Below are 13,003 nucleotides of genomic sequence, written 5' to 3' on the forward strand. Positions count from 1 at the left end.
TTGTATGATTCTTACATAATTAATTATAATTTTATTGCATTAAATAAGTATTTGATACAATAGAAAAACAGAACTTAATATTTGGTGCAGAAACTTTTGATTGCAATTACAGAGGTCAGATGTTTCCTGTTGTTCTTGACCAAGTTTGCATACACTACAGAAAGGCATTTGGCCCACTCCTCCTTAAAGATCTTCTCCAGATCTTTCAGGTTTCAGTGATATCATTGGGCAACACTGAGTTTTAGCTCCCTCTAAAAATTTTCTATTGGGGTCAGGTCTGGAGACTGGCTAGACCACTCTAGGACTTTGAAATGCTTCTTACGGAGCTACTCCTTAGTTGCCCTTTCTGTGTGTTTTGGGTCATTGTCACGCTGTAAGAACCAGCCATGACCTATCTTCAATGCTCTTACTGAAGGAAGGAGGTTGTTATCCAAAATTTCATGATACATTACCCATCCATCCTCCCTTCAATACAGTGCAGTCACCCTGTCCCCTTTGCAGAAAGACACCGCTAAAATATGATGTTTCCCCACTATGCTTCACGGTTGGGATGGTATTCTTTGCGTTATATTCATCCTTCTTCCTCCCAACACGGCGAGTGGAGTTGATTCCAAAGAACCTCTATTTTGGTCTCATCTGACCACATGACAATCTCCCATGCCTCCTCTGTATCATCCAGATGCTGATTGGTGACCTTCAAGTGGACCTGGAAATGTGCTGGTATGAGCAGGGGGACGTTGCGTGCCCTGATGGATTTTAATCCATGACGGCATAGTGTTTTACTAAAGGTAATGTTTGGATTATGGTCCCAGCTCTCTTCCGTTCAGAGTTGATTCCTGACCTTTCTCAGAATCATCTTTACCCCACAAGGTTAGATCTTGCCTAGAGTCTCAGACCAAGGAAGATTGACAGTCATCTTGTGTTTCTTCCATTTTCTAAAAATTAAGTCAATAGTTGTTGCCTTCTCACCAAGCTGCTTGCCTATTGTCCTGTAGCCCATACCAGCCCATGCAGGTCTACAATTTTGTGCCTGGTGTACTTAGACAGCTTTTTGGGCTTTGCAATGGTGGAGAGATTGAATTGTGATTCATTGAGTGTGTGGAAATATTTATTTTATACAGGTAATGAGTTAAAACAGGTGCAATTAATACAGGTAATGAGTGCAGAGTAGAAGGGCTTCTTAGAGAAAACTAACTGATTGATAGGTGATCAACTATATATTTCATGCAATAAAGTAAATTTTAATGAAATTTAATTATTTAATACAATGGGATTTTCTGGTATTTATTTTTACATTCTGTCTCTCACATTTGAAGTGAACCTACAATAAAAATTTACAGACCTCTCCATTCTTTGTAGGTAGGAAAACTTACAAAATCGGCAGTGCATCAAATACTTATTTACCCCACTGTAGGTCAAGAAAATATACAGAAATATAATGGGAATAAGAAAGAATATAGGGTTAAAATTGTCAGGTGTAGATATCATTGACTTAAATTAGACACATCTATCAATGTGAAGGTAAATGTAGGTATCTGCAGGCATCCTATTGAATCAGTAAAGTGCAATAGTGCATGGATGCCTGGGAAATACGTAGTTGCCAGAGATATAGTAGGATAGTACCAGTCACTCATATAGATGGCACAGTATGAATCGTTTGTAATATAACTGTAAGGAGGTCAGCGGTGACTTGTCACAAGGCTGCGACCACCCCAATGTGCATTTCAGCATCATCCAGAAAGAGGGAAGTTTAAAAAGAGTCAGCCAAAGGATAAAGGTGTGGTTGTGGCTTGGCGCAGACTCACACAGGAGGTTGCTGGACATCGCCACAGGGGGGATAGGAAGAGGGAGACGGGGCCATTCGGTACACAGCATGAGCATGTGTTAAACCTGCCCAGTTAATATTGGAACCGAAGATATCATCGTTCACATGCTTAAGGTCCCGTGTAAGTGAGATACAAAAAAAGGAAAATAGAGGACTAATCATGTAGAATCGTAAATATGAATGTGTTGATATGGACACGTATACTATTGAAACGAAGTGACATAAGAAGTGATAACATATTTAAAAGCTATAACTAACAGTGGACTATACAGTTGTGCTTAAAAGTTTACAAACCCTGAAAGAATTTTAGCTTTCTTGGCCTTTTTTCAGAGAATATAAATGATAACACCAAAACTTTTCCTCCACTCATGGTTAGTGTCATGGAGTGAATGACTCAGTGTGACATGACCCAACGGTTGGTCGGTCATCAAATGGCACAACAACACAACGCTGATGGAATAGGGGAGAGCAATGCCCTTACACTAAGGAATCAGGGATGGTCACCTCCTGAGCTCTGACCTAAGCCTGTCCCTAATCTCACCTAGCACCATATGCAGATCCTTACCCCTGCTGACGTCAAAATAACTCGTCCCTAAATGTCACCTATAACTGCCCTAGCCACAGTGACGGGCACTAGCTGCACCACTGCAGGTAAGAAACACATGGAAGTGACAGACACCGAAGGGACTAGGTATCAAAAATACAAGACAGCTTTCTGCTGCAAAGCACCGCACAGCAGGATAAAGACACCAGATTAACATATTCAGAGAGCTCCTTACTCCAGCTTGGTCACTGCAGATTGATCTAACACCTACAGTCAGCTGATGCATCAGGTGACCTCTTGAAGGAAGGTGGGGGTGGTCATCACCCACAACAACTGACCCAGCAGCAATGCAATTACACCAGCAGACCAGAGGAGAGAAAAATGACATTAACTCCCGATGGCCTGAAAGGAAAAAAAGTTTTAGGTTAAAGAAACCAGATCTGCCACAAAACCAAAATGGATTGTGACAGTACCCCCCTTTCAATGAGGAACCTCTGAACCCTCAACACCGACCTCACCAGAAAACAACCTACGGTGAGAATGCCTCAATCCACCAAAGTTCCCCTCGGTGGTCATCTGACCCTCAAGTTCATGGCAGACGCAGCCCTATGGAAATGAGGATATCGCATGCTCCGGGGGTGCCACAAATCTCCAGAGTGCCGACTTGTGGAATGAGTTGTGCACTTGCAAGACTGGGGATAACTCCAGCTAGAAAGTCCCTAGGCCCAGAATGGCTGATACCCGATATGGCCCGATAGCCTTGGAGCTCCAGACCCCAGTAGCACCCTTCCACCGGTTGGAAGCTGACTACTTCCCTGGACCACCAATCAATGACTGGGTTGTTTTCTCAACCAAGGGAGACCTAAAATGATGGGAGTCGGCATACCCTCCAAGATGTAATATGACAGGGCTCTTCATGATGAGTCCCTATACCAGGTATATATCATCTATGACTTGGGTCACCCTCCCCTGGCTGAGTGGGACTGAGTCAATGGCCTGGATGCTTAGGGGTCTTGCTAGCATCCTACTCCTAAGGCCATGGGTCTGGACAAAGTGAGCATCCACCAGATTGACTCCCGCTCCACTGTCCACAAGCACTGGTATATTCTCAGTCACCCTGCCAACCACCACTTCAGCATGTAAGATACACTGAAAAGACAATATGGAGGAAATATACAAACCCTAGTCGCCTCCCTCCATTCAACCAGGGGGATGTGGCTTTTTAGATGGTGTAGCTACTTTGGTGCAAACTGGGCAGATCCCGATAAAATGACTAGTCTGCCCATGGAAAAAGCATGCCCCCACACCACGTCAAACTGCAGTCAACCCCATTTAGGGACCAACTCCTCCCACACCTGCATGGGTTCGTCCGCCTGCTCAGGTGTGTCCTCACTAGCACGGACAACAGGGGGGACATTTGATTTATGCCTCTCCCTCAATTGTCTATCCACCTGAATGAGAAGGGACATGGTGGCCTCCAACGACCTGGGGGTGGTGTACTGCACAAGAGTATCCTGCAACCTTGGGGACAGACCCTGATTAAAATGGCTCCCAAGGGCAGGGTCGTTTCACTGTGTGTCAGCGGCCCATCTCCTGAACTCTGAGCAGTATTCCTCAGCTGGCCGGCCCCCCTGCTTGATTTTACAGAGATAGGATTCCACCAGGGAGACGCATCAGGATCTCCATACACCAGCGCCAGAGCCGCAAAAAACTCACCCAATGACCATAGAGATGGTGAATCGATCGACAGGGATACTATGATTCCCACCTGTTGTTACTCACTTCCTGATGAACAAGGTCGGAGCCTGAAGTATAACTTACAGGTGTCCTGAAACACCAAAATGTATCTCTCTCTTCAGAAAACCTGTCAGGGAGAGATACCTTGGGTTCTGGTTGAACCTGCATCTGAGCCAAGGCACAGAACCCCAACAAGTGCTGCAGCTGCTGCACCACCCATGCAGCTCCTTAAGCACATTGGTGAGGGTCTGGAGCAGTTGGGCAAAGGCCTGCATTTGAGCCATGCCTCACCAGAAAAAAAATTGCGGTCTTTATTGTCACGAGTCACTGACTCAGTGTGATACGACCCAATGGTTGTCCGGTCACCAAACGGCACAAAAACACAATGGTAGTGGAAAAGGGGAGAGGAAGGCCTTGACACTAGGGAATCAGGGACGGTCACCTCCTGAGCTCTGATCTGAGCCTGTCCCTGATCTCACCTAACACCGTATGCAGGTCCTTCCCCCTGCTGATGTCAGGATACCTCATCCCTAAATGTCACCTATAACTGCCCTAGCTAGTGACCGTTTCTCATTTTGAGAAAATAAATACAAAATTTATTTTTTGGAACTTCGGAGACATGTTTTCAGTAGTTTATAGAATAAAAGAACAATTTACATTTTACTCAAATATATACCTATAAAGAGAAAAATCAGACAAACTGAAAATTTTGCAATGGTCTGTTAATTTTTGCCAGAGCTGTATATACATAAGACAAGCTTACCAGATTGAAGAAAAAGATATGGATCACAGCGCTATTTATGGCAGAAATCACGTGTTGCTTTGGACTAACTCACCCTCATGTTTCTGAGTCATTTATATCCCCAGGGCAGGACCAATCCACAGCATGTGACATCAGTAGTACCGCCAATTAGTTATCATCAGTGTATGGTGCGTTACCAGGTCGAGACCAGTCTTGGAGTGTAACAGCAGTCAAACCGCCTCTTAGACTGCGTCATCACAGGGCATGTCACTGGTGACATTGGTGATATCACCCATCACACAGTATCATTGTATGAGTGCTTGGGCATTCCCCTACACCCATTGCTATTTTGTGCAATGCATATAACTCACCTTGAATGTTGATGTATGTTGTTACCAGAATATAGATTTCATATGTAATATAATATATAAGCGATCGACCAAAAATCAGGATGAAGACACCGCATCTATGAAATGTGATAAATTCATCCACAGACATGGCAAACCTATTGGATAACATGAAATGTGGATGAAATGAATAGGAAAAGAAAGACTGCAGGTGTAATCATACCCATGTGAGGTGATGACCATCCCAAAATTCTAAAGGTTCTGTGATAAAGAGAAAACATAAAACAAAGTTCAAATATAACTGACATTGTAATCCTTAGGCCGAGATCACACACAGTGAGATATGGCGGAGTCTCGCAGGTTAAAACCAAGCTCTGGAACCGGTACTCCAGAGCGGAGCGTGCAGCCGCACAGCAATACATGGAGCTGCACGCTCCGCTCCGGAGTGCCGGTGCCAGAGCTTGGTTTTAACCAGCGAGACTCGGCTGTATCTCGCTGTAGTGTGACTCTGGCCTTATTTAAACTCTTAGGGTGTAACATTGCACCGCACATCCGAACACCCCCTCATCCCTTCCTGTGGCCTGCAGCAACGCTCCACTCTTGCCTCTTCCAGCGGCAGCCCTGGGACCTCGCTTCACCACAGCCACCACCCTTGGTAAGCAATAAGACGCATGGATTTTAAGAAGCACCACAATTTTATTAAAAAAAAAGTTTTTTTTCTATTTTTCTCCTCAAAATTTAGGGTGTATCTGCAAAATACAGAATATATTTTTTAAGTGGTTACCAAGGGGCATAAATACTATTTAAAAGAGGCGCTGCGTGACGTCACGCAAGGTCCTGCAGAGGCAGAGAACCGAGAGCTGCACAACAGCGCTTAGTCGCTGCTAGTAGTGGGCGAGCACAGGGCTGTTTGCCGCCGGCCGGGGCACTGCCTGGAGCCCGCTCATGTGAAAGCAAAAGAGGAAAAAAAAACTCCACCGAAGCCGCATTTTTCCACATTTGGACTTTTACAAAGACCGATTAAAGGGAACTGTGGATACTATCGACTATACCGCACTAGGTAAAAAATCAATTTATTATCTCGCTCAGAATTTCCTTATGGTAATGTTGTGCTCCAACGGTGGAGCTATTTTAAAACACAGCACAAACTTATTATTTTTTAATAGTTTTTTATTGTCATATAAAAGGTGCAAATATTTATTGTTTTTTGGAGGTATTTAGTGGTCACAAAACTGGAGAACCAAGCGCGGATTATTTTTATATATATACCTGTTTATAGCTATTTATTTTAACCCTGCTGTTCTGTTCAGGTCATAGTGACCCGAACAGACTTTTTGCGGCCCTGTAGATTTTTTTCTGTAAGTCTCTAAAACTTGAGACTCCTTGACTTTTCCTCATTTGGGGGGACCTACCTATGAGTATTTTTTTTTTTTTTCGTTTACTTTTTGCTACACGCAAAAAGTTACACTTGTTGTGTTCGGGTCATAGTGACCCGACATCGTTTTTTACAGCTGTGAGGCCATATTTTCAGTGAAATAAAGAAGTTATAACCTCAGTTGGGTCTATTTATTGCATCTACTATTGTATATCAATTGATTTATTTCCTAAATTATTTCAATGGGGTCGTACACGCGCTCTACCGGGGGTATGTATTGAGATCTGCGCACCATAAAAATGGCTTTATATTGATTATTTTTGGTGCGCAGTCTATTCTAAAATGTAGAGTGCATCCGGAGAGATCACTAGGTGTGCACTACACGTGTTTATTATGCGCAGAACGGACTGCTCAGAACATGCTGTCTAAGACGTTTTTTTTTGTAAAGCTGAGCTGTAAAGTCTTGCAAATAATTTTTTTTGCTAAGTGAGTCTGTCTTCCTGGCTTATCTGCGTGTTTTCAGAAGGGTTCTTATCTTCTCTGCTCTTATAAGTACACATATGCTAGCCCAGACATGTTACCTTTCAGTTTCTTTGGAGAGCAGCTGTGTGCTTCTACCCCCATGGCCTCTTCCGGCATCAAAAGAAAAAGATGCAGCTATTGCCTTCTACTTGTGACAACAAGACGAGTATAACATGTTCTGGCTGTAAAACATTTCTATGCAAAAATTATGTGTATTGTTTTTCATGCAAGAATCCGTAAATTTATATGATCATGTAAATATATTCACATTGTAATGTTTATTATCTTTAATTTTTTATCACAAAATGTTTGATTTGATTGTTTTGTTTTTTGTTTTTTTTACAAAATATGTGTAGTTTTCTATTTTCGTTTTGCTCATTGGATGGATCTGTTTTTTCAGAATAAAAACAAAAAAAAAAGATTTCTAGTTCATTTTTCTTTTTTTTTTACTACCAAACATGTTCAAAAACAGTCTAGTAAGCAAAATGTATAAAAAAAATGGAGTTAGAGTGTCTAAAATAAAGGTTTAATAAGCCGGGTCATAGTGACCCGGAACACTACAAGTGTATAGTAAATGCAAACAAAACAGCAGGGTTAAGACGTCATTAATATTGGCTCAGTGGGCACATTGCCTTGCCTTGCTACACTATGCCACTGGCTCCAGGGTTTTTATAATTATTTAGCTATTCTCTAAAAAGCACAGTCTGCAATAATAATTGAGTAAAGGTTAAACAAATATATTTCAATCGCAATACTGTGCGATATTACACTAAAATGTGTCATTTGCCAGCAGTTGCACAAGATATTTTAAATTCATTTCCTATTTAAAGCTCAGTGATTGATTTAATTGTCATTTGCAAAAGAGAGAGGAGTTATAGGGAAGGTTAAAAGGTGACTATATTGTCATGAATGATTGCACAGGCTAATCACTAGCATCAAGATTATTAAGAACATTATTAGACTATAATTTAAATTTTGATTTTTCCAGCTAACCATCTGCTACCCACAGGCAATTTCCACTGCTTCAAACTTGAAACTAGTAGAAAATTAAATCATCATTAGATGAGCCTCCCGCCGTAAAGAAGACGCCATATAGATTTCCTAATCAAAAGACTATTTACCGTTATTTCCAGGGCATTTTTTAATTTGTGGATTTTTAACAAGTTTACTTGAAAGTAGTTTTCTTTTCATGTCAACATTTCATTTCTGATATTTCTGAAAAATACATTTGATTTCCTAGTAATTTTAGAATAGTGATTTCAAAGCTTTCTTGCTGACATTTCTTGATGATTTTCAATATAAAATGCCAATTTAGCGGAATGTTTGTATTGTTTTTTCTTTTCATGCGCACTGGAAAATTGATATAGTTGCATGAATTCATTACATAGAAAAGGGCATATTTATTTGTGACTGCTCCTTTACTATCATGGAGACATGTTTACAAAACAATTTGCTGCTATATTGCTATAGCTATTTGCTATATTACAATAATAAACCATTAAATTTAATTTATGCTTAAGAAAAAAACAACATAGTTAGTGAAAAGAAACATTTTATACTTTCCACAAATGCTTTATATGAGGAAAACTGCATCAATAAAATGGTAAAAATGGTTGTCAAAGAAATTGACCTCGAAAGTCAAAGAAATACAAAGTGAATCTGACAAGATATCCCTGGAGGGGCTGCAAAGAGCCATAGAAAAGTTTGCTTGCATGTGGCTAAGGAAGTAACTGGAGATTTCCTGAAACCGAGCTCTAATTTAGCACATGAAATGAGTCTAATTGAGTGTTTAATAGCATGCATTTAGTGTGTTTCCAAATTTCTGCAATAAGAATACTTGACATGCTATTTCACTTGATATTTTTATTGTTCTCATGAGAGAAACTTAACTAAACGAGTTAGATAGTCATAGATTTAGCAAGCTGTGGAATCTATGAAGAGCTGTCACATGTGAACAGATTAATAACTACGAAAACAGTTTTTTTACCGTATATACTCGAGTATAAGCTGACCCAAAAATAAGCCGAGGCACCTAATTTTAACACAAAAAAAATGGGAAAACGTATTGACTGGAGTATAAGCCAGGTATGCATTATCCCTCATCCCTATCCTGGAATGCATGGCCCCCTCATCCCTATCCTGGTATGCATGGCCCCCCTCATCCCCATTCTGGTCTGAATGGCCCCCTCATCCCCATCCTGGTATGCATGGCCCCCTCATCCCTATCCTGGTATGCCTGGCTCCTCATCCCTATCCTGGTATGCCTGGCTCCTCATCCCTATCCTTGTATGCCTGGCTCCTCATCCCTATCCTTGTATGCCTGGCTCTTCATCTCTATCATTTTATGCATGGTTCTTCATCCTTATCCTTGTATGCATGACATTCTCATCCCCATCCTTGTATGCATGGCTCCTCATGTCTATCCTGGTATGCATGACTCCTCATCCCTATGCTTGTATGCATTGCTCCTCATCCCTATCCTTTTATGCATGGCCCCTCATCCCTATCCTTTTATGCATGGCTCCTCATCCCTATCCTTGTTTGCATGTACCCATGAAAAAACATAGAAAAAGTAAACTATTACACTTACCTTCCTGCGCTCCCCCTCAGCGTCTTGTTCCGGTGCTAGCAGCTGCTTTATGCTTGTAAGCAGTGCATGGCAGGGATGACATGCACTGCTTACAAGCAGAGCATGGTTGCCAGAATACTCACTGCTCTCCATGCTGCGATTATGTGCATGGAGGGGACTGAGTATTCATTGCTACTAAATAGTACGCAGAGCATTGGCCGCAGCTGCTGGGCGGTCACGTGTGCCCACTGCTTAAAAGAGTGCAAGTGAGAGTGGGGAGAAGTGAATATTAATTTCTCCTAAGTAGCAGGCACATGTGACTGCTCGGCTGCAGGAGCCGGCTGCTGCTGCTGAGTCCTGTGACCCGCTGCTCTGCGCTGCCGCTCTCCCTCCATGTTCTGGACCCTCACTCGAGTATAAGCTGAAAATTTACTGAAAAAGTTGGTTTATACTCGAGTATATATGGTATTAATATATATGTATATAATTTGGGGGGGGGGCCTTCTTTCCCTTCATTTGTCAGTAGCTAACATGACAGTTTCAGAACCCAACTAGAAAGTCAAGTAAAGATGTGAAAGCAAACCATTATACAATTTTAATTATTTGCACTGATCTTGATCAGAATGTTTGAGCCCACCTGCCACAACAATGCAACCTCATTTAGATGGGTCCCAACACTACACTGCATATATACTGTATGTCTCTCTCAGTTTAGGCTTACAAAATGAACAAAAAATGCAACATGACAAGAGAAAACATGGAAGTGCTTTGTTTAATTTGCTCATAACAGCTTTTCCTGACCCACTGGATTTAATAGTCAAGCTTCCTCATTGTATAAAATGAAAAAGTATATATACCCCAATCTATGGTGAAAAATGTAGCAACTGCTATGCAAAATGACCTAGCTGCAACGTTTTATACGTTTCAGAAAGCTGTTGCAACTCATTTGTTGAAGACTTAATTTCATTAGACTTACCCGTGCCACTGTAGATGCCATTATCTAATACCATTCTATACATAGTTTTTATACATATTAGTCCATATAAACTTTACCAGAACACATTCAAAAATCTGATACCACCAAAAGGCCCCAAAGAATATTATTCAGGGCACAGAATGTTTAGTTCAAACATATAAATTTTATTGATCCATAAGAACAACTTTATAAAAAACACATACAGGTCCTTCTCAAAAAATTAGCATATAGTGTTAAATTTCATTATTTACCATAATGTAATGATTACAATTAAACTTTCATATATTATAGATTCATTATCCACCAACTGAAATTTGTCAGGTCTTTTATTGTTTTAATACTGATGATTTTGGCATACAACTCCTGATAACCCAAAAAACCTGTCTCAATAAATTAGGATATTTCACCCATCCAATCAAATAAAAGTGTTTTTTAATAACAAACAAAAAAACCAACAAATAATAATGTTCAGTTATGCACTCAATACTTGGTCGGGAATCCTTTGGCAGAAATGACTGCTTCAATGCGGCGTGGCATGGAGGCAATCAGCCTGTGACACTGCTGAGATGTTATGGAGGCCCAGGATGCTTCAATAGCGGCCTTAAGCTCATCCAGAGTGTTGGGTCTTGCGTCTCTCAACTTTCTCTTCACAATATCCCACAGATTCTCTATGGGGTTCAGGTCAGGAGAGTTGGCAGGCCAATTGAGCACAGTAATACCATGGTCAGTAAACCATTTACCAGTGGTTTTGGCACTGTGAGCAGGTGCCAGGTCGTGCTGAAAAATGAAATCTTCATCTCCATAAAGCATTTCAGCCGATGGAAGCATGAAGTGCTCCAAAATCTCCTGATAGCTAGCTGCATTGACCCTGCCCTTGATGAAACACAGTGGACCAACACCAGCAGCTGACATGGCACCCCACACCATCACTGACTGTGGGTACTTGACACTGGACTTCAGGCATTTTGGCATTTCCTTCTCCCCAGTCTTCCTCCAGACTCTGGCACCTTGATTTCCGAATGACATGCAAAATTTGCTTTCATCAGAAAAAAGTACTTGGGACCACTTAGCAACAGTCAAGTGCTGCTTCTCTGTAGCCCAGGTCAGGCGCCTCTGCCGCTGTTTATGGTTCAAAAGTGGCTTTACCTGGGGAATGCGGCACCTGTAGCCCATTTCCTGCACACGCCTGTGCACGGTGGCTCTGGATGTTTCCACACCAGACTCAGTCCACTGCTTCCTCAGGTTCCCCAAGGTCTGGAATCGGTCCTTCTCCACAATCTTCCTCAGGGTCCGGTCTCCTCTTCTCGTTGTACAGCGTTTTCTGCCACATTGTTTCCTTCCAACAGACTTACCATTGAGGTGCCTTGATACAGCACTCTGGGAACAGCCTATTTGTTGAGAAATTTCTTTCTGGGTCTTACCCTCTTGCTTGAGGGTGTCAATGATGGCCTTCTTGACATCTGTCAGGTCGCTAGTCTTACCCATGATGGGGGTTTTGAGTAATGAACAAGGCAGGGAGTTTATAAAAGCCTCAGGTATCTTTTGCATGTGTTTAGAGTTAATTAGTTGATTCAGAAGATTAGGGTAATAGGTCGTTTAGAGAACCTTTTCTTGATATGCTAATTTATTGAGACAGGTTTTTTGGGTTATCAGGAGTTGTATGCCAAAATCATCAGTATTAAAATAATAAAAGACCTGACAAATTTCAGTTGGTGGATAATGAATCTATAATATATGAAAGTTTAATTGTAATCATTACATTATGGTAAATAATGAAATTTAACACTATATGCTAATTTTTTGAGAAGGACCTGTATAATACAAAAAATTGTGCAAGTACCTCCAATCCAAGAAAACAACAATTGATATGTGCTTAATAGTTACACCTGACATACATGCTGACCTTAATTTAAGACCGTGTTATGAGTCAGATTGTTGCATGACAATGCTATGCAGGCTCTAGATTATTATTGCAAGGTGACTGTTTTAATATGAACTTTCTAAAGTGCCAATGTGCCTAGGTACCTATCTGCATGCTGGGATTTTGCGGCCAGGATCCACTGTGATACTGCCAATATATATATATATATATATACGAGTAGTAAATACAGCACTACTTCTTTAGCTCATGCCCTAATGAAAAATCCCTTCATAATGCGCACATGCCTAGTTAGAACTTTAAGATGGTAAGTATAGAGCATAAAAACATATTCACCTTGCTGGAGCACACTCAATAGAAACCCCTACGCGCGTTTCGATTGTATCTTCATCCGGGGGCGAAGATACAATCGAAACGCGCGTAGGGGTATCATTCTATACATAGGTAGAAGGTTTGCCAGCGCAAATGAAGAAATCCACTGCCCCCA

The sequence above is a fragment of the Ranitomeya imitator genome, chromosome 5 (assembly GCF_032444005.1).
Source record: "Ranitomeya imitator isolate aRanImi1 chromosome 5, aRanImi1.pri, whole genome shotgun sequence".
Lineage (NCBI taxonomy): Eukaryota > Metazoa > Chordata > Amphibia > Anura > Dendrobatidae > Ranitomeya > Ranitomeya imitator.